Source organism: Trichosurus vulpecula, chromosome 6, assembly GCF_011100635.1.
Source record: "Trichosurus vulpecula isolate mTriVul1 chromosome 6, mTriVul1.pri, whole genome shotgun sequence".
Classification (NCBI taxonomy): Eukaryota; Metazoa; Chordata; class Mammalia; order Diprotodontia; family Phalangeridae; genus Trichosurus; species Trichosurus vulpecula.
In genome coordinates this window covers 197,031,757-197,056,275 of record NC_050578.1, presented here as the reverse complement: position 1 = coordinate 197,056,275, position 24,519 = coordinate 197,031,757, and the positions used below count along the sequence as shown (strand labels likewise).

Here is a 24,519-nt window from a genome sequence, read left to right as displayed (position 1 = left end):
TATCACTCTTCCCTTCTCTAGGATGGTGTTGCCTTTGACAGAAGTAGGAAAGTTCAGAAGGCAGGAAAGAATGAAGAAGAAAATGAGTTCTGATTTGTATATATTGAATTTGAAATGCCTAAGGGATGTACAGATCAAGATATCCAATAGGCAATCCAATAGACTAAAGCTCAGGAAAGAAATTAAGTTTGGACATATAGATATGAGAATCATCAGCACAGAAATGATCATTAAACCCATGGGAGCTTATAAGATCATCAGGTGAGAGAGTCTATAGTCTCTCCTCCTTCCAATCAGGCCCCCACACAGTTTCCAGAACAATAGTCCTGAAAGCACAAATCTGACCAAGTCACTCCCCTATCTAATGAACTGCAGTGTCTCCCTATTATCTCTAGGATCATATAAAACTCCTCTATGTATTTAAAGCCCTTTACGACTTAGCCCCAGTCTGTCCTTCTAGGCTTATCACATATTATGCTTTTCATTATACCCTTCACAATATGGCCCAGCCATACTAGCCTTGTTAGTCTTATTTGTATTCATCACTTTATCTCCTGCCTCTACACTCCTCCCCCTCCTCCTTCTCCTCCTCCTCATCATCATCATCGTCCCATGTCTGAAAAGTACTCCCTCCCCATCTCGATTTCTTGGAATTCCTAGTTTCAAGACTCAGTTCAAGTAGCACTTTCTATAGAAATCCTTTCTTGATTTCCTCCTCCCTTTTCCCTTGTTGCTAGTATCTTCCCCCAAAATTACATTGTATATGCTTTGTATTCGTATACATATATATATATGTACATATATATATATATATATATACATACACACATACACATGTATAGACATATATATATACAGATACATATTTGTGTATAGATATTCACACGTACATACACACATTGTGTGTGTGTGTGTGTGTGTGTGTGTATGTTGTCTCCCCCAGAGAGAATTTAAGTTCTTTCATGGCAGAAGTTGTTTCATTTTTATCTCTGTACCCTCAGTGCCTACCATAATGCCTGCCATATAATATGGGCTTAAAAATGCTTGCTGATTCATTGATTCTAGATTTCTAGTTTCTAAACTTGCCCAAATGCATAAAACGGAAAAGTGATTCAGAATTTATTATTTCTTTTAGTTTCACTGTCTAATTCCTTTAAGCCTTCTTCCTGATTTCCATCAGTCTACAAATATGAGCTATATTCCTGGCCCAGATTGATCTCGTCTGCTCCATATTCCCTACCAATGGGCTTATTTACATGGTTACATTAAAGTAATAGACATGGAGCAAGTCAGTGGCTGAGCAGGGAATGGCATCCAAGTTTTGTGCTTTGATCTCTAATCCATTATTCTATTTTCAGGGGGTAATGGGATATGATGGGTTCCCTTAGGACAAAAAATTAGAATTGTCCAAAAATGGATTCCAAGTCTGGTGTTTAGAGTGAGAATAGATGCGACATCACTTTTGAGGGCCAAAATAAGGTCCCCTGGTATTACTTTCTTCTCTCATCCATAGTTATAATTAAAAGCAGGAACAACAGGAATGCATTTTCTTTTGTTATAGCTTGCCAGGCTTTGGATCAAAGACAGCACATTCTGATATGATGTATCAGTCAGACAAAACCCCATTAGGTTCTATTTTCTTAGACCAACACATAGAAATGGGATTATTCAATGCATTTAGGCTGCCTAATCATAAGCCATATCTCCCTTTATTCCTGCCCCCTACCCAGGGGATATTTGGAAAGGAACCATTGCTTGGCCAGTATCATTGATAGGGTCAGGTCCTGAAGGTCTGAGCCAAATGTTTGGAGCCTAGTTATCACTGCAAACTCTGACTGTGAAAACTTGAACTATTCTGCTCTTGCTGTTGCAAGATTTCCCTGAAGTTGAGTGATAGGTCTAGGTCCTGAGAAGGCTGATTGTTCATCCAACATCTGTTCCTCCAATTTTCTAGGTTCCTCAATATTCAGAAGTGCTCAGAGTCAGTGTTTTAAGTGCATATGGGCATAATATCCAGTATATTAATACACACCAGAGACAGTTCTACCTACTAGAAATGCAGGTACAACAGGATCATAAATGTCACTTGATACCTTGTAAAGCCCAAGATACCTAGCCAATGCCCAAGCCCTGTTACTTGATGTAGTCAGGTGATAACATATGTACACTTGTGCTGCTGGCTTCAGCAAGTGCCAGAAGTTCATGCTAAGTACTACATAAATTATCACCTAATTAAGTGCTGTTATGGTTTGGATCGGAGGAAAGTGTAAACTTGATTCTCCTTAGAGAGCTATATGCAGAAATATGATGGGGAATTAATTGTATGAGCTCAGGTCAAAGATCAGAATATGAGAGGGGTTGTTTTTGTAAGAAAAGAGCATTTGGGGAACATTTTTGTTGTTTTTTGTCTCCAAACTTCATTATTTGCAATTTGCTTTTGATCAAATTGTTCATATTGATTCTAATCTATCTTTCCAAAACACAGAATTAGTGCTTCACCAGATGGCTATCTGATTTTTCATATGTTAAGATGTTTACATAATATCTTTTTGCCTAGTTAATATCTATATGGCCGTTTGAGTATTAAAAAAACATTTTATTAGATCCAATGATCATATATTTTAGAGCCAGAGGAAAACTTAGAAGTCTCCAAGTCTAATATCCTCATCTTAAAGATAAGGAGATTGAGGCCTGAGAACCAAAGTGGCTTATTTATGGTCAGACATTACCTTATTTGAGCCTCACACCAAACCAATAGACAGTATTATTGCTATCCTTGTTTTTACAAAGAAGGGAACACAAGAGAAGCAAAGCTACTTTTCAAAAGTCACACAGCTATCAATTCAGCTAATAGCACTACTGCTATATGAAATTAGATCTTTCTGATGCCAAGTCCAGTGTTCCTGCCTCCATATCACTTCTGTGAAATCAACAACTCTATGAAAATCTCTGAAAAGTGGCTTTTACCAAGTCTGTTATGTATTGACTCAACCTCATTGTTCCATTCCCTCCCCACCCCTCCTTTCATGTAGGCATAGTCAAATCATGAACCCTGTAAATCAGTGGTCTTGTCTTGCAAACTCTCTCTTCTTTAGCTCATTTGAACATAGGGTATGGTGCAATGCATGTACAATCCACTAAACTCTCCATATTCCTGCTTTGAGCAAAAATGGTCCTAAAGGCATCCACAAATAACATTTCCTCTTTTATGTACTTCACTGAATTTGTGTTCTCATAGATATGGGCATGTGGCCAGAGTGGCCTTTGTTTTCTTTGAGTGACTCAGTTTATCTCATTGAGCCTTGCTGGGTGCTGGGTCTGTGGCTTCTCTTCTGGGGCAGGAAGCCCAGAGGCCCATGCCTGGGAGCAGAGAACTTCCTGTGTGATGATTCATGGGGCTGGCTGAGAGGAGGTGTTGACTCCAGAGCCACACCCTATTGGGTGTCAACCTCAGGGAAGGGGCCAACTCAAGAACAAATCGGCCCTGGTAATTCAGGTGGCACTTGATGATGTCAAAAACTCTTTAAGAGGGGAGAAGATGGCTTGAAGATCCCTTTTTCCTTTTCCGGTTGGAATGGCAGGGATGGCGAGCGTGACTCTGGGCCACTCCAAGTTCTCGGACTGAACTTAGATGTTGGTAACTATGAATTGTATTGGGTCTGTCTGTTGATATTTGTAATTTGTTTGTATTTTATTCTGAAGTTCCGGGTGCTGGTTTCTTCCCCCAAACTAAATGAATGTTCTGAACTTCAGGGTGCTGGCTTTTCCCCTTGAAGTAAGTGAATGAATCTATATTTGGTCTGTCTGTTGTTGCTTGTAATTTGTTTGTATTTCTTTCTGAAGTTCAGGGTGCTGGTTTTTTCCCCCGAACTAAATGAATGTTGCCTGTATGCTCCCCTGAACTAACTGAATGCTGGATTAAAGTAAGCTAGTCAACCCCTTAACCGTGCTTTCCTTGTTTAACCAGATAAAAAGAATCTGTGCTTTCCTGGAGTGCCGGCAGCCTCCTGGGCGCTGGCTGTGGGAGGATCTTACTCCCCCACAGAAGCTGCTAGCCGAATTGTTAAAACAGGGCATTTATTCAAATAATAGAGATGGTAACACACTGTGTCCTACCATAATTCCTCCATGAAGAAGCTACCCAATGTGCTTAGGGGAAAAATCATAGACATTTAGAAAAGAAATAAGGCAAACAAGAAAATATCAATTAACAATATGCCCATATACCTACCACACCATGCCAAAAAAGTTTCATAGGACTTATCTATGCAGGTATTTTGGGCATTCTTTCTAAAAGCATGAGGAAGGAACAAGCAGATATTCACAAATAATATTCTATAGTATATCTCATCTTTATAGCCACACAATTGCCTAGAAGGCATGAAAGAAATCAAACAAGATTCCATTATACATATTATTTGTTGACTTAAGAAAAAAAGAAAAATACTTGAAGAAAAGAGCAAAATGATAACTTAAAGCTCTCCTCCAAAATGTATCTCCCATACATTTTTCAAAACACTTTTGAGATTCCTTTAAGGGAACAACAAAGATAAGTTCCTTACAAAACCTTCAGATTAATGATATCAGGTAAGACATCATGCAAAATAATGCTCACCAATGATATTTTCAACTGTCATTGACAGAGCACTAATGGAAGGGAAAAATCTCTATAAATGACGCAATGCCTCTATTAGCAGATGACATCATGCCGGCAATCTGAGAACCTCCATAATGAGTGCATGAGTATAAACTTTTATAAATTTCTGAAGTTGGCAGCATAAGTGTATATATATTATCACTGACTACAACAGATAACAGGGCCTTGGCATTGACTAGATATGTTGGGCTTTATTAGGTATGGAGTAAGATCTGTAATCTTTCAAAAGAGGTCAGCCCATCCACATAAGAAAACCCAGGTAGATGAAAAATGGCTATTTTTGTATTATTGGTGTTTAGCACAGAGTCTAGCTGCCCTAGCACATAGTAGTCACTTAATTAATGTTTGTTGAGTTGACTGACTAAATTATTATCCAAACTAGGGTATGCACTTTGATGGGCTGCCCACAGTACTGGTCTATCAATACACGTATCTTTGACAGTGCAGATTGACAATGAAATGACACCCATAACTGAATTGAAGGAATAGGAAAAATGGAATAATGTTTGGGAATTTATAGGTACATTTAATTACCCACCCTTTACTCTAAGTTTTTCCCTAAAACATAGACACCTTTTGAACAGCATATTCTTAAATTGATGCTATATGGCTATAAATCATGGCATAACACCTTTACTAAAGAATTTAAAGTTGTGGGTCACTTAAAGAGCAATGAAGAGATGTACGTGAGTGTGAATAAGATACTGAATGTTATCAACATTATATTCCTTTTGGTGTGCAATACTTGTATACTTGGACTGTATATACATTGTACCATACCATATGTTCAAGCACACCAAAAGGATATTAGGGATAATACCAAGGATTTTTAAAACTTGGGGCAAAAAAGGCAATTTAGTCTTATAGTAAAAGCTTGAAATTCCTTATGGATGGCCTATGTGCTTCATTAGTATCCATACAATGTCAAGAAATCTAGAGAATGGTCCTTAGCAAGATAAGTGGAATACCCATGGAGGATTCATGGGAGGTCATGAACACAGCCACAAAGGATGAAAAGGCATGGGTATAATGTTAGGGGAAATATCCATAGCAATGAAGTCATAGATCTATTGAAATATTGAAGCATATAGGTCTGTGCACAGCTCCTGGGTTCCATCTAAGCAGCTAAGATATGAATAGGCTAGAAGAAATTAGTTTGGCTTTCTGATGTCTGAGTCAAAGATTGGCTTTAGGAGATAATACAGGGCTCTAGAAGAATGGGATGTTCTCAAAAACAAAATGACAGCACACATACATGTGCACACAGACACATTCTATTGAGGAAAAAAATGGAAAGAGAACTACATGGTTTCACAGAGAACTTGAGCTCAGACTAAAACATGAGTAAAATTTGGCCAAGTGGTAAAGTTAGGTTCAGTCCATTCCAGATATGAAGAAATATATGCAGAGAGGTACATTGTTACATTAACCAAGATGTAAATGCTTGTAGGACAGATGAGAAAGGTACTAGACCAACTATGGGAAAGGGCACAGCTTGAGGAATGGCAGAAATAAAGAAAGGAAAGGCACTTTTGGAAGCCAGAATGACAAATTTGGATTTTTCATTTGGTCAATAAACACTTATGAAGCAACTCCCATGTGCCAGGTGCTGTACTAAACACTGGGGATACAAAGAAAGGTAAAAGACAGTCCCTGCCCTCAAGATGCTTACAGTCTAATAGGAAAGGCAACATGCATAGAACTAGTTACAAACAAGATAAAATGGGATAAATTGGAGATCATCAACAGAGGGAAGGCAATGGAATTAAGCAATCAGTAATGCAGATCAGCACATCAAGAATTTGTGCTTTTTTTGGTATTGGAATTCCCTTCACCTGGACAAATGAAAACCTAACTATAAGTTATTAGATAGCTTGAAGAAGCAAGAGGTTGTTACCTATCCTTGGACACACAGCCAGTAAGTATCAGAGACAGGCAAAAAAAAGCCAAAAATCTCTTCTTTATAAGCTCTCCTAATGAGTATTGTCCAGACTTGGCTATTAAACATGTTCCTAAAGGTGACTCATTAACCTCATTCAAACTTTGCCAGTTTCAAAAATGCAAACAAGGATAATAATTTACATATATGTGGCACCTTAATATTTACAAAAATCTTGTATGTAAAATAACGCAAATATTATAATCTCCATTTTACAGATTAGAAAACTAAAGCTACAGAGGTTAAATGGCCTACATAGATGCTTTACCTTGGAGCTTTAGTAATAACCTGGTCCTAGCTATAGACTACCTTTTAAATGAGAGATGTTCTTTTTGAGGAATTGAGTCCCTGTATCAGTAAGGCAAGATTCATGAAAGGAAAGCCTTTGGAACTCAGGAAGAATGTCATTACATAGGATACATTTCCCAGGAAATTAAGAAAGCAGCATGATATTGGGCATATAGTAAAGACCATTGGCTTTAGAGTGCAGAGAACTGCGGTTCAAAGCTGTAATGGCAAGTAAAGTGGGATTTTTGTCGTCTTTTATTTTGGAGTGTTTCTCGGCACTAAGGCAATCAAGTGCCTTTGAGTCTTGCCTTTGTTTCAATCAAGAGTCTTTGATTGATTCAGAAGTCTGTAATGACCTGATTAAGTCACAGGAAGGCTTAGGTCACATAAGTTTGAGTCACATGGTTGTGACGCCCTCTGATCCTAAAGAAGTGTATGTATACTCTGAGGTTAGCATTTTTCTTAGGGCTCACTCATTGGAAGAGTGTTGTGTGATTTGACCAGATGAGACTCTGGGTAGGCATTGGTGCCCCCAGCTTTGAAAAACACAGCTGTTGGTGCTTCTCTCTCTGGTAACTATGTATGTAATGTCTTGGACAGACAGCTAGAAGCCTGTCTGCTGATTTGTGTTATCTTGTTCTGTTTACATAATTTCTGCTTGTAATTTATGTTTGTGTTTTCTCTGAAGTTCAGGGTACTGACTTTTTCCCCTAAACTAAGTGAATTATATATGTATGTTTAGTTAAAGTGAGATTGTAAACCCCTTAAAGTTGCTTTCCTTAGAAAAGCAGATCAAGGGGGCGGAGCCAAGATGGCCGCATGAAGGCAGCCTCTTACCGGAGCTCTCTCACAAGGTCTGTCAAATTCCCATAAAAAAGTGAATTTGAGCAGATTTGAGAGAGTCAGAAACCGCGAGCAGTCTGCGTGGGGCAAATTTCCGAGCCGGGAGAGTTTGAAAGGCCGGAGGAACGAACCTGCAGGCTCGGAGAGTGCCCGGTGCGGAGCTGCTCCAGACCAAGGCGGAAGCGGCTGGCCGGGAAATCCACGTGGGAGACGGGCTGGGAGAAAGCTGGGCGCCCGAAACCGGCAGAGATCCCCAGGCCTCCCAACACAGGACGGCAGTCTCTGGGAGCGACGAGAGGCAGCGCAACGCCACCAGCCGCGAAAACACCCACTCCTGGCGCCTGCAAAACCCAGGAACGCGGCTTCTTGAACTTCTGGAAGACTCAATGACCAGGTAACCGGCTCTAACCCCTCCCCCCCCTCACCCAGAGAATTCCTCGGGAAAAAAAAAAAGAGAACTGAGACAGAGGAGAGAGTAGCAGGGCTTCACAGGACAAATACTAGAAGCTCATTAGTCCCAGAGGGGAAGAGTCGGCAGGGGGCCAAGCCAGGAGCCCAGACGTAACCTTGCTCCCCCAGGGGAAGCGCCAGTCATCATCTCAAACAACAAACAGCTGAGACCATTGCTGAAAAGCAAGTGCTGGAGAGCACCCACAGGGAGTGAGACGCCAGGGAGCCAGACCCCTCCCCCACACCTCAGGAAACTGAAGGTTATAATTCTAGACTCACAACCCCCAGAATAAGAAAGCTGGGACAGAAAGCCCTGAGATCCACAGATAGAAATTCGTTGTAAAGCCAGCAAAAGGCAAACCAACATGAAGAAGAACACAAAAAAACCGAGGACAATAGATTCTTTTTATGGAGACAGGCAGGATCAAAATATCGACATAGAAGAAGATAGCAATGACACGGTAGATACATCAGATACCTCAAAAGCTAATATGATCTGGTCTCCAGCCCAAAAAGCACTGCTGGAAGAACTAAAAGAGGATTTTAAAAACCAAATTAGGGAGGTAAAAGAAAACATGGAAAAAATGGAAAAGTCCCTAAAGAATAAGATTGGCGAAATGGCTATGGAGATTCAGAATCTAGAGAGAGAAAAGGACACCCTGAGAGGTGAAATCAACCAATTGAAAATGGAGGCTCAAAAGCAAAATGTAAACACTAACTCATTTAAAATTAGACTTGAGCAAGTAGAAGCTAATGAATCTATGAGGCATCAAGAAGTAATAAAACAAAACATAAAGAATGAAAAAATAGAAAAAAATGTGAAATATCTGATTGGCAAAACTACTGACCTGGAAAATAGATCCAGGAGAGACAATTTGAGAGTTATTGGTCTACCGGAAATCCACGATGAAAAAAGGAGCCTTGACAGTATCTTCGAAGAAATTATCAAAGACAACTGCCCAGAGGTCCTAGAACCAGAGGGCAAAATAGTCATTGAAAGAATTCATCGATCACCCCCTGAAAGAGATCCCAAACTGAAAACACCAAGAAATATTATAGCCAAATTTCAGAGCTATAAACTCAAGGAGAAAATACTGCAAGCAGCCAAAAAGAAGCAATTCAAATATCGTGGAACTACAGTCAGGATCACGCAGGATCTCTCAGCTTCCACATTAAAAGACAGGAGAAATTGGAATATGATATTCCGAAGGGCAAAGGAGCTGGGACTACAACCAAGGATCAACTACCCAGCAAAACTAAGCATAATTTTCCAGGCAAGGCGATGGACATTCAATGAAATAGGGGAATTCCAGACCTTCCTGATGAAAAGGCCAGAACTCAATGGAAAATTTGATCTCCAAATACAAACCTCAAGAGAGACATAAAAAGGTAACCAGGGGGAAAAACCCCACAAACTTCATTAACCAATAAGGTTAGGTTGTTTACATCTCTATATGGGATTATATCATCTTATGTATGTTTTTTATGTATATATATATATATATATATATATATATATACATATACATATATAAGTCATTCTTGTGAATGGTACAACTATTGTGACAAATGAAAGGGATATACATAGGTTGTGAATGCCTGTATAAATTAACTGATGTAAAGATATAAAATATAAATAAGAGATATAAAGGGAGGGCTATGAGGGAAGTGGTAAGGAGGTTGTAGAAAAGGGTAAATTACACCAAAGGAAGTGGAAAAAAAACATATTATAGTAGAGGGAAAGAAGGGAGGGAGAAGAGCAGTATTTGAGCTTTACTGTCATCTGATCTAGTTCAAGAAGGGAATAACAGACTCTGATAAGTTTAGAAATTTAACTTGTCCTACGGGAAGTGGGAGGGAAAGGGGGGAAAAAGGGAGGGGGGAGGGCAGAAGGAAGAGGAGAAGTAGCAAGTGGGTAACGGTAAGATAAGGGAGGGGAATAAAGAGGGAGGGTTAACTGAGGAAAGCGGCGGTCAAAAGAAAAGCAGATCAAAGAACCTGTGCTAGTAGCCCTCCTGCATGCCAATGTTATTGGCTTTACACAGCCACAGTAGCAGCAAGTAGAATTGTTGTTACAAAAGCCTAGTCTGAAGAATGCTACCTGTGTGACTAGGTGAGTCATAGGTTTCCTAAGCTTCATGTTTCTCACCTGAATAAATGATGTGGATGGAGGTCTCTTCCAGCTCCAAGGCTATGACCCTATTGTCACTAACACAGTTTAAGAGGAAAGTCTTATAGACTCATAGAAGGGAGAAATGGAAGTGAACTTGATCTAATTCAGGGGTGGGGAGCCTGTGGCCTTGAGGCCACATGTGACCCTCTTGATCCTCTTGTGTGGCCCTGAATTCCATCAAAGGGCTACACTGGAGGACCTAGAGGTCCACATGTAGCCTCGAGGCCACAGGTTCTCCACCCCTGTCTAATCCAAACACTAGCTGGAGTAGGAGTCCTCTCAATGACATTCCCAATAAATGGTCGACTAGCCTCTATGTGAGCACCTCCAATGATGAGGAACTCACTATTTCTCAAGCTGTGAGTGTAAACTGGCCCAGAACATGATCTAGCCACCCAAGGCAATGAAGTCACAGTCACAGAAACACCAAAAAGCTGAACTGCCCTAGTTACATTTTCATCAAACTGAATCTGAGACATTCAAGATCAGTCAAGAATGGAACTGAGTTATAACTGGGGCTAAGGGGGAAGGGCAGGGGAAGAAGAGAAGCCGATAAATTTGATGAGGGTTAGTGGGTGAGGTTATGCAATAGCATCAAGAAGCAGTCTAAATAACCTTGTTACTTCCTTATACATTTTTCACTACCTCCCTAGATCCAGACTACAAGCATATAGCCACCCTCAAGCTGTCTAAACAGCCCTAACACTTCTTCAGCTCCATTACCCTGGTTTCAAGTCCCCCTATTACTATGAAAGCTCCAAGAAAGTTCATTACTTAGTTATGCATATTAGACCCTCAGTCCCAATATCCCACCCACACATTTATGGCCCCAAATTGTCCAACTATCCACCCTTAACCAAATTAAAGCTGGAGCCTGGGAGAAGCAAAGGAAAGGCCTCAGGCATTCTCCTCCTAATACTTTCCCTGAAATTTCATTTGTATGTCAATAAAATAATAAAGTAAGAACATACCACAGAATGAAAGCGGCCTATTTCCTTCTATGCTGTACATGCACATTGACCTCACTCACTATACCCCATTCACTACGAATAAGTTTCTGCTCAGGGTTCTGGGAACTATTTTAACTTCATGACTCTTTCAACGGTACACAGATCTTCCAAATTTTGAGTTTGCATGTTCAGAATCGAGAAGGTCCAGAAGAAGGGGGACCCAGGCTAAACTTCAAAAAAGAAAGCCCAGATGGGGATAAGTGGGCAGGAAAAGCATGCATTCCAGGTAAAATAAACTGGCATGGGCAAAAATGTACACTTTTAGTTTCAATTCAACAAGCATTTATTAGGTTTCTATTGGGTACTTGCAAGAACCAATTTTAAGCACTAAAAAAACAAAGACAAAAATGAAACAAAAAAAAACTGTCACAGCATCATAGGTTTAGAGTTAGAAGGCTCTTGTTCATAGGTCATCTAATACAACCTCTGCATCTTACAGATAAGGAAATTGAGTCCCAGAGAGGTGCCATGTCTTGCTCAAAGTCACACAGGCAGTTAGCAGATCGTGATTTGAATCCAGGTCCTCTCAATATAAATCAGTAGTCCTTCTACTCTATCATGCTGTTCCTGCTTTCAAAGATTACATTCTAATATCATGTGTGGAAGCAGAAAAAAATGACATGTAAAGAATGTTTTGGGACAGCAAACAGACCATCTGGGCAGTAATGGATGATATAAATGCATAGTAGGAAATGAGGCTGTACAGACAGATCAGGAAAAGAGTAAATACTGTGCTGAGGAGTTTGGGATCTGCCCAATTAATCAGATGATCAATGAGGGAATATCCTTAGGTTTAATGCAGGACCATGTATGTAGAATAGAAAACATCCAGATTATGCAACCATAGCTGTAGAGGGTTGCTCTAGTCTGATCCTTACTCCACAACCAAATGGGACATTGGAAATACTTATACTGTTGCGTTGTTTAGTTGTGTCTGACTCTTCATGACCCCTTTTAGACACATGAAAATATAAGGGGAATATCATTCCTTTTCCCTCTCTTCACCAATGTCCCTGGCAAACTTAGTTGTCAATTAGTGTTAGGTAAGCCAGTGACAGTTTTTATTATAGCCATAATCAGCAATTTTGGCACCCAGGGCAAGTGATGCAAAAGGTATTCTTAAAGAAAACCGATAAGAAAAATTCAGTTGAAGGGATCCCAAGCTCCCTATCCCTACAGGTACAACATCCATAGAGCTGCTGGTAGTGTAGGGGAACAGAGATGGATCAAGCTAGGGAAGAACTCTCCCGGTGTAGAGTAACTAATTATTCTTGTTAAATAGATGCCAAGCTCATTTTTTTCCTAAGTTGTAGAGATTTAAGTGCTGTCAGCACCCTATAAATTTTGGTGCCCTAGGGCAACACTGTAGCCACCCTACCCTAGTTACAACTCCAGTTGTTATAATATGCCTGGATGACCTTATGCTGACTGATGGCAGAGTCATCTAGTGACATCTGAGATATAGTCACATTCGCTGAGACTGAAGGAGTCCTCATTACCATACCTATCTTTACTGATTCATCCTTAGTTATCAACCAGAGCAAATTATGCATACAACTCCACCTAAATTGCTAGGGAAACAACAAACTTCTGAATTTTCAGACTGGCACTATCTCCCTCCCCACCTCAAAAGTAGCTAGAAAGAAAAAAAAGTTTCAGAATTCGAGGGGAAAGGACTTTGACCAAGGACCTGTCATGTCCCAATATGGACGCAGACCTGATCTAAGGGGAGCCAACCACTTAAATAGGCATAACTATAAATCACTACTCTAGTAAAATGGTCCCTGGCTGCATACCAGGGAATTACGTGTGAGTCATTAATTTGTGTTCCACAGGCCACATAGTATGAAGGATAGGAAACCAACCCCAGAATTAGCAAGACCCAGGTTCAAGGCCAACGTCTGACCCATTCTGGCTATACGATCCTGGACAACTCAAAACCTCAGTCCCCTAGCATTTCTCAAAGGCTAGCTACAAAACAACCGCTCATCTGCATTGGTGAAGGGTTTTCTTCACCAGGAATTCTCTATAGCAACTAAATCACAAGTCTGGTCCAAAAAAAAAAAAAAAAGGGAAAAGAAAAGAAAAAATCCTATGTCCCCAGAAGAAATAAAGTAAGAGAGAAAGAAAAGATTTGTTAGTGAATGCAACAAAACTCGATTTGTATTCTGCCCCAAAGCTACCAAATTAAATGTAAGACTCTTAAAGAAAGGGCTTAATATAAATACATGTTAGTATTATTACAAATCATTCAATTATAGTTAGGCCTGTTTTCATTTTTAAGAGCATGTGTGGTCACCTACACATTGGAAATCTATTCACAGCCAGAGAAAATACCCCCCAAAAATCCATTTTCCAGGGCATCTGTGCCCTAGCCTTGCCTTTCATTTTGTTTTAATTGAGTTGTATTGGATTTTAATTGAATTAGCATAAATGCTTCATTTTTAAGAACTAATAACTACATAGGTAGGGAAAGCATGTTGGCATCTGCCTGAGGTCTTACTTCTCTAGATAAATATTCTCATTTGGAACAAGATCTTGATTACTAAAAAGAAAAATTAGAAAAGAAAAGAAAAGAAAAAACTAACTCAGACCTACCTCCTAGGACTATGGTGAGGAACAATGCCAGCGAAGGATCAGGTCTATTCAGGGTGGTCACAGTGAAGAGGGCAAAGGATATTGGGAAGAACACTAGATTTGGAACAACTTCGCATCTGCTACTTACTTACGTGTGACCTGGAAAAGCCATTTCTCTTTCTAGTCTTCAGTGACCTCTTTAGTAAAATAACAAGGTTACACTTGAGGGAAATGATTAGTAACTATTTGGGGAGATCCAGAGTTCCCCTTTTTCTAAAGTCCTCATTTCAAAAACTCAGTCTCTGAAGGCTGAACTAACTTTCTCCTCTAGCAGACCCCACCCAACCTTACAAAGAATCTCTAGTCTAAGGTGGATTCTACTCAATTAAACTTGAGTGGAGGTAGATCCTTTGTCTAGACTACCCAAGTCTGGGGATGGTCTGGGTATAGGGATAGTCTCTCTGTCCAAGAGTGACATGATGTCACTTTCAGCCCTTCACTGTAATATTCATTCTCCTTAACTGTTAACCAGTAAGAATTGATTGCCTTCAGGATATAACCTGTGAGCCCTCCGCCATAACTGTCTTTGGCATCCAAGAGTATCACTGACCTTTTAGTAAAAATGCTGGCATTATTAATAAAATGACTAATTACCCAGAAATTATGTGTCTAAAACTTTTCAAATGCCATAGACTATGAGGTCAAGTCAATGTCAACCAGCATTTATTAAATACTTACTAGGTATCAGGCACTGTGCTAAGTGCTCAGGTTATAAATAACAAGCAAATAGAAAGATAGGCCTTGCCCTCAAGGAGCTTATATTCTAATGGAGAAAGATAACATAGAAAAGGAAGCTGAAAAGGGGGTGCAAGACGGTACCTATCAGAGGAAGAAGCAGCAATGACAGAAAAGTCCCTAGTGAAGTCTGGTGAGAAATGAAGACATCCCTAGCCTGGGTGGTCTCTTTAAATGAAGATACCTAGAGGAGTCATACAATCATAGAAAAGGGCCACAGAGGCAGGGATCATTTTCAAGGTGTGAATTCCAGGGCTGGAGTGATCTTCTAGGATGAAGGTGTTTCTGGGGCATGGTAAGGAAGTCTGAAGTGCAGCCTGGTAATAAGAAAAAAGATATTTCTTCCTGCTATTTATTCTCTGAATCTGTGATCCAGTGGTATAAATAATGAGATATTTGTAAAGCTCTTAACACAGTACCCAGCACATAGTAGGCACTATTTAAATGTATATTTCCCTTCTCCCCTCCCTTGCCCCCATAAAGCAGAAAAAAAGAGGCAATAACTTTTTAGCAAGAGTTCCACCTTCCTGAAAAATCTCAATGCCAATATCAACAATCAATCCTCTCTCCTACTACAACCCCCTCAACAACAAGGTACATAAGAGGTCAGATGTCAGCAATGTTTCTTTCATCCACCATTCTTAACCAATTCAGAAACTTGGTGGGGGAAAAACAGTTTAAAGTCTAATTTGTATGAGATGGAGAAAACATGGATCTCCCAAGGGGCTTATAAAGTACTCTGACAATATAACCTGGAAATAGAATAATGTAGTTTTAAGAGTGCTGGACTGGGAGCTAAGAGACCTGGGCTCTAGACATAGTTCTGTCATTCACTAGCCCTGTGATCTTAAACAAGTGCCATTCTCTCTCTGGAGTATACGAAGAGAGGGTTGGACTAGACAGTCTCTAAGAGGTCCTAAAGAAGGGGACAGGCCTTTCGGCGATCCTTATTATAGCACAACCTCCAGACAGCTGCAGGAATTGACCATCACTTAGTCACTGGCAGCAAGTCATAAGATCAAAGATTTAGATTTCTGGGGGCAGAAGCAACAAAAGGTTAAAGTGAGGTATTCTTCCAGACCAAGACAATATAGGAGGTCAGCATGAGAGATCTGTGAAATGGAAAAGGAGGCTGGCTTGGAGTGCACGTGTATGAAACCACAATGGTGGGACTAGCTGGTGGTAACAGAAACAGCAGCAACTTTGGGAGCTCTCAAGCCAGGCCTGGAGACTGGAAGACTCATCTTCCTGAGTTCCAATCTGGCCTCAGAAACTTACTAGCTGTGTGATTCCTGTTTGCCTCAGTTGCCTCATTTGTAAAATGAGTTGGAGAAGGAAATGGCAAACCACTTCAGTATCCCTGACAAGAAAACACCAAATTCAGTCATGAAGAATAGGACATAACTGAAACAACAGGAAAGAAGGAAGGAAGGGAGGGAGTAAGGAAGGGAGGAAGAGAGGAAGAAAAGAAGAGAAGGAAGGAGAGAAGGAAGGAGAGAAAGAGAAAACACACACACACACACACACACACACACACACACACACGATAACTAATCATACCCCAAATGGCAAATAATAGAGTGGTCGGGATAATAAATCCTCTAGGAGTAAAAAGGAGGGAGAATTTGCTATAAGGTAGGGTGGTGAGAAGATACAACTTGAGCTAAGTCTAGAAGGGTGCTTTGAAATTAGAGGTAAAGAGGGAATTCTGGGGAAAAGGGATGAAAACAGAAACCATGTAGAAATAAAGGTAAAAGGTTAGAAGTGTATAAGGTGTATTTGTAATACACCATATTTATAAGATCACAGATACTGAGTATTGGAAATACTATGAAAAGAATTCTGGAGTTGGAATTGGTATATGCATATGCACATACACACAACATACATGTGTGTATAATATTATAATATACATAATATGCATATACACACATATACCTATACATATATACGTATATATACATATGTGTGTGTGTGTGTGTGTGTGTGTGTGTGTGTGTGTGTAAAAATCTGGGCTTCAGTTTCCCCTTCTATAAAATGATAGTGTTAAACTAACAGCAGCTCCAATCCAAATACCACTTAAATGTTCTCCACGTTTGTCCTCACACAGCCCCACAAGGTCACAAGTTCAAGTATTATGAGTCTCACTTCATAGATAAGGAAAATGAGGGAGTGACAAGACCTGCCCAAGGTCACACAGTTAATAAATATTTGGAATGTGATCTGAGCTGCCTTCTGATTACGTATCCAGTGTGCTTCCCAATGTGCTATCTCGCTTCTCAAATTTGGGAATCCATACATCTCCTTCCAGTTACAAATTCTAATATTTTCATCATTGATAAGATACTCTCATCATTCTGGCCAGGTGAAGGTACTCACTTGTTAAGGAAGGATTCTCACTTATGCTTGTTGCCATTTTGTTCTCCAATATTTATTAAGGTGATTCTGATGGCAAGAGTTTCCAGTCATCTAAAAGAGAAAATATCAGCCTTTGGACTGGCATTCAAGACCTTCCACAATCTGTCCCACCCCTACAAATACCTCATTCTATTTTTTAAGGCTGAAAAAAGAAATCACCTTATGACTAACCCTCAAGCCATAAGTCTCTCTATACTTAGATTAGTTAAGTTCCACTTGAAGCCTTTTCAGTTTAGCAAAAACCACCAAATTTTGGGATATTCTGGCTAACCCTTTAGGAACTGAGGGTCAGCTATAGCCTCAATGCGGGTGGATTTTTTAGCAGAAGAAATACTTTGCATATTTCAGTTATTATGTGTGATGTATTATCTCTCCAATAAGTTTGTAAATTCCTCACATTCACTGACCATACCTTGTTTCTTCATTGCATTTAATAGAGTGAGTTCTAGGCACATGAAGGACAGAATAAAATTTGCTGAATCCACGAATGGCCACACAGCAAGTTATTAAATCTTTACCTCCACTGTAGCAAACGTCTCTAAGACTAGAGCAACATACTTCTTGTATTTATTATTTGTAGTAGAGAATTTCATTGCAAAGAAATCAACAATCTCCTGTTTCTATAGGCTCTTGGCCAGGTCTTTAAAATATTTTCACTGGTGTAAATTTTTTGGGGGGTAACAATATTTGTTATAACAGCATTTGACTATAACTCTCTCAATACGATTAACATCATATAATACAAAAGAACATTCATGCTTTCTTGCCTACAGGGCCTTTCTATCAAGTGGAAAAGCATTCTACCGAGAGATAGTTGTGAAAGAGTCAATAACACTCTCTTGTCAGTCAAGAGAAAGATGCTTTCATGACATAATATTAAGAATTAGCTAGTCCAAAAAGAGTTTTAATGAATGAAAGACACTATTATATTGTGTTGGAATGGTCAATGAATCACAAGAGAATTAAGTTCTAAAACCAGATCAGTCATTAATTAGCTGGGTGACCCTGGTCAAATAATTTAACTTTCCTCATCTGTAAAATGGACTAGGGCATTGAATTAGGTGATCCCTAAAGTTCCTTTTCAGTGCAGCGTTCTGGATTTTAAGGCTTACAACAACAATGTTGCTAGCAGCTGTTGTGGGAATGAAAGACCCAACAAGACCAGCAACAAGAGCTGCCAGCACAGGTTCTTTGACCTGCTTTTCTAATGAAAGCAACCTTAAGGGGTTAACAATCTCATTTTAATCAAACATACATATATCATTCACTTAGTTCAGGGGGAAGAGCCAGCACCCTTAACTTCAGAGCAAATACAAACAGAAATTACAAACAGAGACAATATAAACAGCAAATAACACAATTCAACAGACAGGCTTTGGATGGTCAAGACATCACATACATAGTTACCAAAAAGAGAAGCGCCAACTGGGTTTCCTAAGCCAGGGGACTCCTTAATGGCTACCCAGAGTCTCCACACCAACACTCTTCCAATGAGTGAGTGCCCCAAACAAAATGCTAACCTCTGAGTTTATATACCCTTCTTAGGGCCAGAAGGCTTCACACCTCATCAGCAAAAGGGTGTGGGCCTGGGGCTTAGCACCTAGCAAGACTTAATGAAAGGCACTTGATTACTTTAGCATTTTAAAAGAAAAAAACAGTAAAAAAAAGTTCCACTTTGCTTAACATTATAAGGCCTCTTCTGGGACTTGCATTCTGTAATGTCATAAGAAGAAGCAGAGCCTCTCTCATCACACTGAAGGACTGCCCTATTGAGGAATGCCTTGGCCCCAACAAAAAGGTGCCCCATTGCCTGCCCAGTTTCTTTCACTTTTATATAGTCCACGCCTATTTCCCAAGTATTCCCATTAGTGTAAAATTCCTGTGTATTGACCATAGATGAGGATGAATAGGAATAAACAAGAGAGATGTAACATCAAAGGAATCCTTGCTGAGTGAAAAAAAGTATAAATTGGATTTGAAGAGGGATTTGAAATGTAGAACAGCTGGGTGATTATGATCTGGACCCAGAAACCAGAGAGGAAGACAGACAACATATTAAAGTTTCCAGGGAAGGAGCAAGAAGAGATGAATGTAAGTAGTTGGGGTGAGCAATGGTCCAATTCTTAATGAAAATTTCAGTAAGGGCATCCAGCCCAGCCTGCAGACAAATGCTAAAAATACTTGTATATCAGAGCAGTCAACATTCCAAAATGTCCAACTTAGAAATTCGAGTTCATAGCACTTATGTGCAAAATTGGTATGAACTTTACAAAATTCCAATTCCATTAATTTCCAAGTGCCCATAGTCAAACTAACTCTGGAAGACAAACTTTACTAATGATAGAGCCAGCTGGACTGAGTAAACTGACTTCATTTTTGAGGCCACTAATATTTTCTTTGAATAATAATTTTCTATCAGTTATCTTAAGAGGCTTTGTTAATATAATAAGCTGCCATTGTGACTCCTTAGTAGTGTTTGTGTGTGTGTGTGTGTGTGTGTTTCCAGACAGAATGTTTTAGCAATGTTTGTAGCAAAACTTCATTCTTGCACTACTAGGGATATTAAGGTCAAGGGTAGGTACTGGGCGAGGAATTGCAATGTTTCCAAAAAATCTACTTCAATGACACAACTACTTTGAAAGTTAGTCAGCTGGATAGAATGTTGGAATAGTAGTAACAAAAAGACATGAGTCTGAATCTTGTCACAAACATTTGCTAGCTGTGTGACCTTGGGCAAAATCATTTAAACTATGACTACCTCAGTTTTCCTATCTGTAAAACATGAGAGCTTGAAAAAAATAAAGAGAGATCTCTTTCTTCTGGCTTCCTGATTCAAGAGAGAAGAAAACAAGGTTCCAGGAGCTGGCATTTCCACCACCTGCCTATCCACATAAAGCTACAAAAGAAACTTTGTGAAATTTCCCCAGAGTGAGATCTAGGACTCTGGCTATCTCAGGCTGAGATATTTCACGCCCAGCAGGAAAGCTCATTCACTCTGTGTATTATCTGATATATTCTCATCTGTATACCTTCTCTGATTTCTGTTTATTTTCAGCTTAAATCACTGGGTTTATTTCCTATCCATGAAATCTGTTTTTGTGTAACTGGCATTTGGTGGGAAGGGCGTCAAGCCTTGGATATATTGCTTGGGGAACTTCTTCCCTGTTAAGAATCAAGAGGGCAAAAGAGATTTTTTTTCTACCTTCAGTTTCATTTAATAACTAGCACCTCCATACAGAGGAGGAAGCAGGAAGCTAGGTGGTAACAGGGAGGTTGTTCACTTGAAGATCTTGCCCTGATTGAAGGGTTTGCTCATGTGCTGGAAAAACCTCTCCCAGGAGAAGTACTCTCAGACCATGGTCTGGGCCTCCTCACTGCCAGGATCCAGCTTATGCCATGTGTAGGACTCGTAATCTACCTGCCAGTCTGGACACAGTGAGAAGGCAAGTTCCTAGCTCCCAGGAAAACCCAGACTCCAGAAATAGTGATGCTATTGTTGGTGCCAAAAAGGATCATGCCGGCAAACTCGTTCTTCCTCAGCTTGTCCAGGCACTGGAACATTCCAGTGATGAAGTTGTCACTCATGAAGGCTGCAGCTCCTGGGGGGAAGCAGTACTCTACATACCACAGGGACCAGCTGTCAAAGTGCTCCAAGAAGTACAGCAGGGCTACCATCAGCGTGTCCCTATTGGAGGACTTTGGCTTAAACTCATCCAACACAAATGTACTTTTGGGCAAAGACATCCTTGCCCTTGGGCTCTGCAACCAGAGCCTGGTTACACTCGTCCATCTCCTCCTCGGGGCTGGGGGCTGTGGTTGCCTTATTCTCTTCCTTTGGCTCAGCCTGGGACTTCTGTTTCTCTTCTCCCTGTGCCTTCTCGTTTCTTGGGGCTTCCTTCTTAGGCTGACTCAGCAAACTTTTTAGCATCAAACTGCACCATCTTCTCACAGAGCTTCACCTCTCCGAACACCTCCGGGCACTGAGGCTGGTGGATGCAGGTGAGGAACTGGCATTTGTACTGGGAAAGACCTGCCAGAAAGAAGGCTCTAGGACCTGCTTATAGAGCCCCAAGATGGTGCACACAACTGTGATGTCAGTCCGAGTCTGCAGGTGGGCATCGAGCAGCCCCAGAACCTGCCTCACCTCCTCCTTTGCGTTTTCTGTGGCCTGTTTGTTGAGGTACATGATTCCCAGAGTGGGGAACACTCAGGTTCCGGCTGGAGGGACAATGTCACTGTTGGCAAAGCTTACTCACTGGATCACCTGGGCAGCTGACTCCGGACTAGAGCCTCGAAGGTCATCGTAGCCCACATAGTGTGCAATGGCACTGCTTTCGAACACAGAGAATCCATCATCACCCTCAAACTCTAGAACCTTGCCCAGGAAATTTTCAGGGGAATTTGGGGATGCAATTGGTCTGACCAAAGTGGAAGTGGGGCAGTGCAGAGAGCATGCAGATCTGGGCCCTGCTGTACCATGCAACAATGAGGGCCTTGAAGGTCCACCGGTTTTCAGGGTATGTGTGGAGGGTCCCAGACGCCATGGTGATTCCTGAGATGATATTTGTAAAGCATTTAGCACAGATCCTGGCACATAGTAGGCATGGTGGTGGTGGTGGTGCTGGTGGTGGTACTGGTACTGGTGCTGGTGGTGGTGCTGGTGGTGGTGGTAGTGGGACAACCACTACAGGAGCACAACTTGGATCTAAAATATTTTCCTAGACTAACAACATTATTGAGGTAAATAGATATCATTCCATTCTGACAAGCCGTCTCTGAGTAAAGCAGAGTAGGAAGTCTTATGGCTCTAGTCTCCTTCTCCATTCCTGGCAAGGATCGGTCTCCCTTGGAGAAGTGTGGGTGGAAAATATTCTAGAGATAGCTATTCATACCTTCATCTGAGTCACATCTAGACAGACCCGTGCAGGCAATACATAACCTAAATGGTTAATACTCCCATACACATATGCATACACATATATATATATATACATATATATACCCACATATATCTATATATACATGTATACATGTATATATAAAGTACTTTGTAAACATTAATATGCAATATAAATGTTAGTTATTATATATTTATTCAATTCAATCACTTTTCAGGCATGTCTGATTCTTCAAGACCCCATTTGAGATATTCTTGGCAAAGATAACAGAGTGGTTTGCCATTTCCTTCTCCAGCTCATTTTATAGTTGAGGAAACTGAGGCAAACAGTGTTAAATGACTTATACAAGGTCACACAGCTAGTACGTGTCTGAGGTCAGATTTGAACTCAGGTCTTCCTGACTCCAGATCCTGTGCTCTACCCACTGTACCATCTAGCTGTCCAGCCTATATGACAAGTTCTAACAGGCTTCTTGTGACATACAGGAGCTTCATACTACCCTAAGTAATGGCTCTGAAGATCTAGACAAATATGGTCTGACCCAGAACCAGCTTAAGCTCACCCTTGCCCAGAGAGGTATTGAAGAACTGTTGTGTTTCTTAGAAGGCAGTATCCCTTCTGCTTGGATTGCAGGACCATTTTCCCCTCTAAATATTCCTTCCTAGAGGTGTTAACAATCCCTAAACAAAAAAAATATCTTGAATTGTGATATGGTATCAGACTGATGCTTCCAGATTCCAAGCAAGCAGTCTTGTGCTCGGTTATAGTTAAAAACAAGTATCTCTTTGTTTTTGAATTATGAAAATAAAGTTGCATTGAAAATCAGAAAAAAAAATCCAACATTCATTGGATATTATGTAATAAATGATCTTTGAATAAGGTGCTATAGAAAACTACAAAAGAACTACAAGAAATAATCTATTTCCTAAAAGAGTTAAGAAGCAACTGGGGGAAAGGTAGGACAAGCAAATAAGACCATACAAAAAGACATAGAATGTTTATTCCTTATTCAATTCAACAGCCATCTAATTCACTATTGACCGAATAGCCACTACTTGTGAGACTCTGCTAGGCATTCAAGGAAATACAAAGAGGAGTAAAACAGGGCCCCTGTCCTCAAGGAGCTTACAGTTTAGAGAGGGGTGGTAAATTAGTAAATATAATACAAAGTATAAGAAAACATGCCAGTGCCTGACACATAGTAAGTCTTAATAAATGTTGATTGAGTGACTGATCGATTCATTTAAGGGCCCATTTTAATTTTTTTCTCCTGGCACACACTCCCTCCACCAGTGACTCGCAATCTTGCTGCTATTCACCAGGCACTTTTCCTCAGATACTGGAACTGAAGGGGAAAAAAATGCCATCCCCTCATGGCTGACATACAGTCCTTCCCCAAGCCTTCCAGAACTTGTGTTCTGACGTCAGTAAAAGTGCACAGAAATTTGAAAAGGGATCTTTTTTGGTTGCTCAAAGAGGACGAGATCATGTCCTACTTCTAAGCAGCTGAATACTCACAAAGCCCAGGGCAGTAGGGAGAGTGCTAGATGTAGAGTCACGGGACCTGTGTTCAAATGCTGGTTCTGCCACTTACTACTTACGTGACTTCGGCTCTTACAGGACCTCATTACCTCTCCTTTGCACTGGCAATAGCCTCCTAATTGAAATCCCTCCTTATATCTCTCCTCTCCCTCATCTATCCTCCACACAACTGAAATATTTATTAAAGCAAGTTCTATATCCTTCTTACTTAGCTCAAGAAATTTCAGTGACTCCCCATTATTTCTACAATAAAATACAAACCCCTCAGCTTGACATTTAAAGCCCTTCAGAATCTGGCTCTAGACAGTCTTTCAAGACTCATGCAACATTATTCCAATCTACCCTATTCTAACAAAGACAAAACAGTCCCTGCCTTTATGTTGTACTGGGGAAATACTATTGAAAGAGGAGAAAGAAGAGGAAAGAGTCATACCAACAACTAGGAAAGCCAAGAAAAGTTTCCCACAACAGGGATGAGCTGATCCCTAAAGGAAACTAGGCAGTCTGAGGCAGAGGTAAGGAAGGCATGTACCCTAGGTTCCAGCCAAAATGGCACACATTCACCTTCCTGCCTCCATGCATTTGCATTCTTGGAATGTCTTTCCTCCTCACCTCTGCCTTTCCTAATCTCTGCCCTGCCCCCCTCCCTATGTGTGAGTGTACTCTCTTGTTCCCTATGATTCATTTGTATTTGCTTTATATTTATCACATGGCAGGTGTACAAATGTACTTCCACGACCTTCCCCCACTCTGTAGAATTTAAGGTCTTTGTGCTGCATTATTTGAATTTCTACTGCATATTTCCGTTGGGTAGGAGCCAATTACTATATTGTACATAATTATGACTGTAAATAGTGCCAATTTGAATACATGAGACCACTTCAGTGGATTCATCATTCATACTAATATGAACCTAGCTGTATAAAGAC

At 40.4% G+C, this 24,519-nt stretch overlaps 1 pseudogene; it reads right to left on the bottom strand.

Annotated features, from left to right (window-relative positions):
* Positions 1-20,427: 20,427 nt before the first annotated feature.
* Positions 20,428-21,694, bottom strand: LOC118855540 (annotated as a pseudogene).
* Between the last annotated feature and the right edge of the window lie 2,825 nt (positions 21,695-24,519).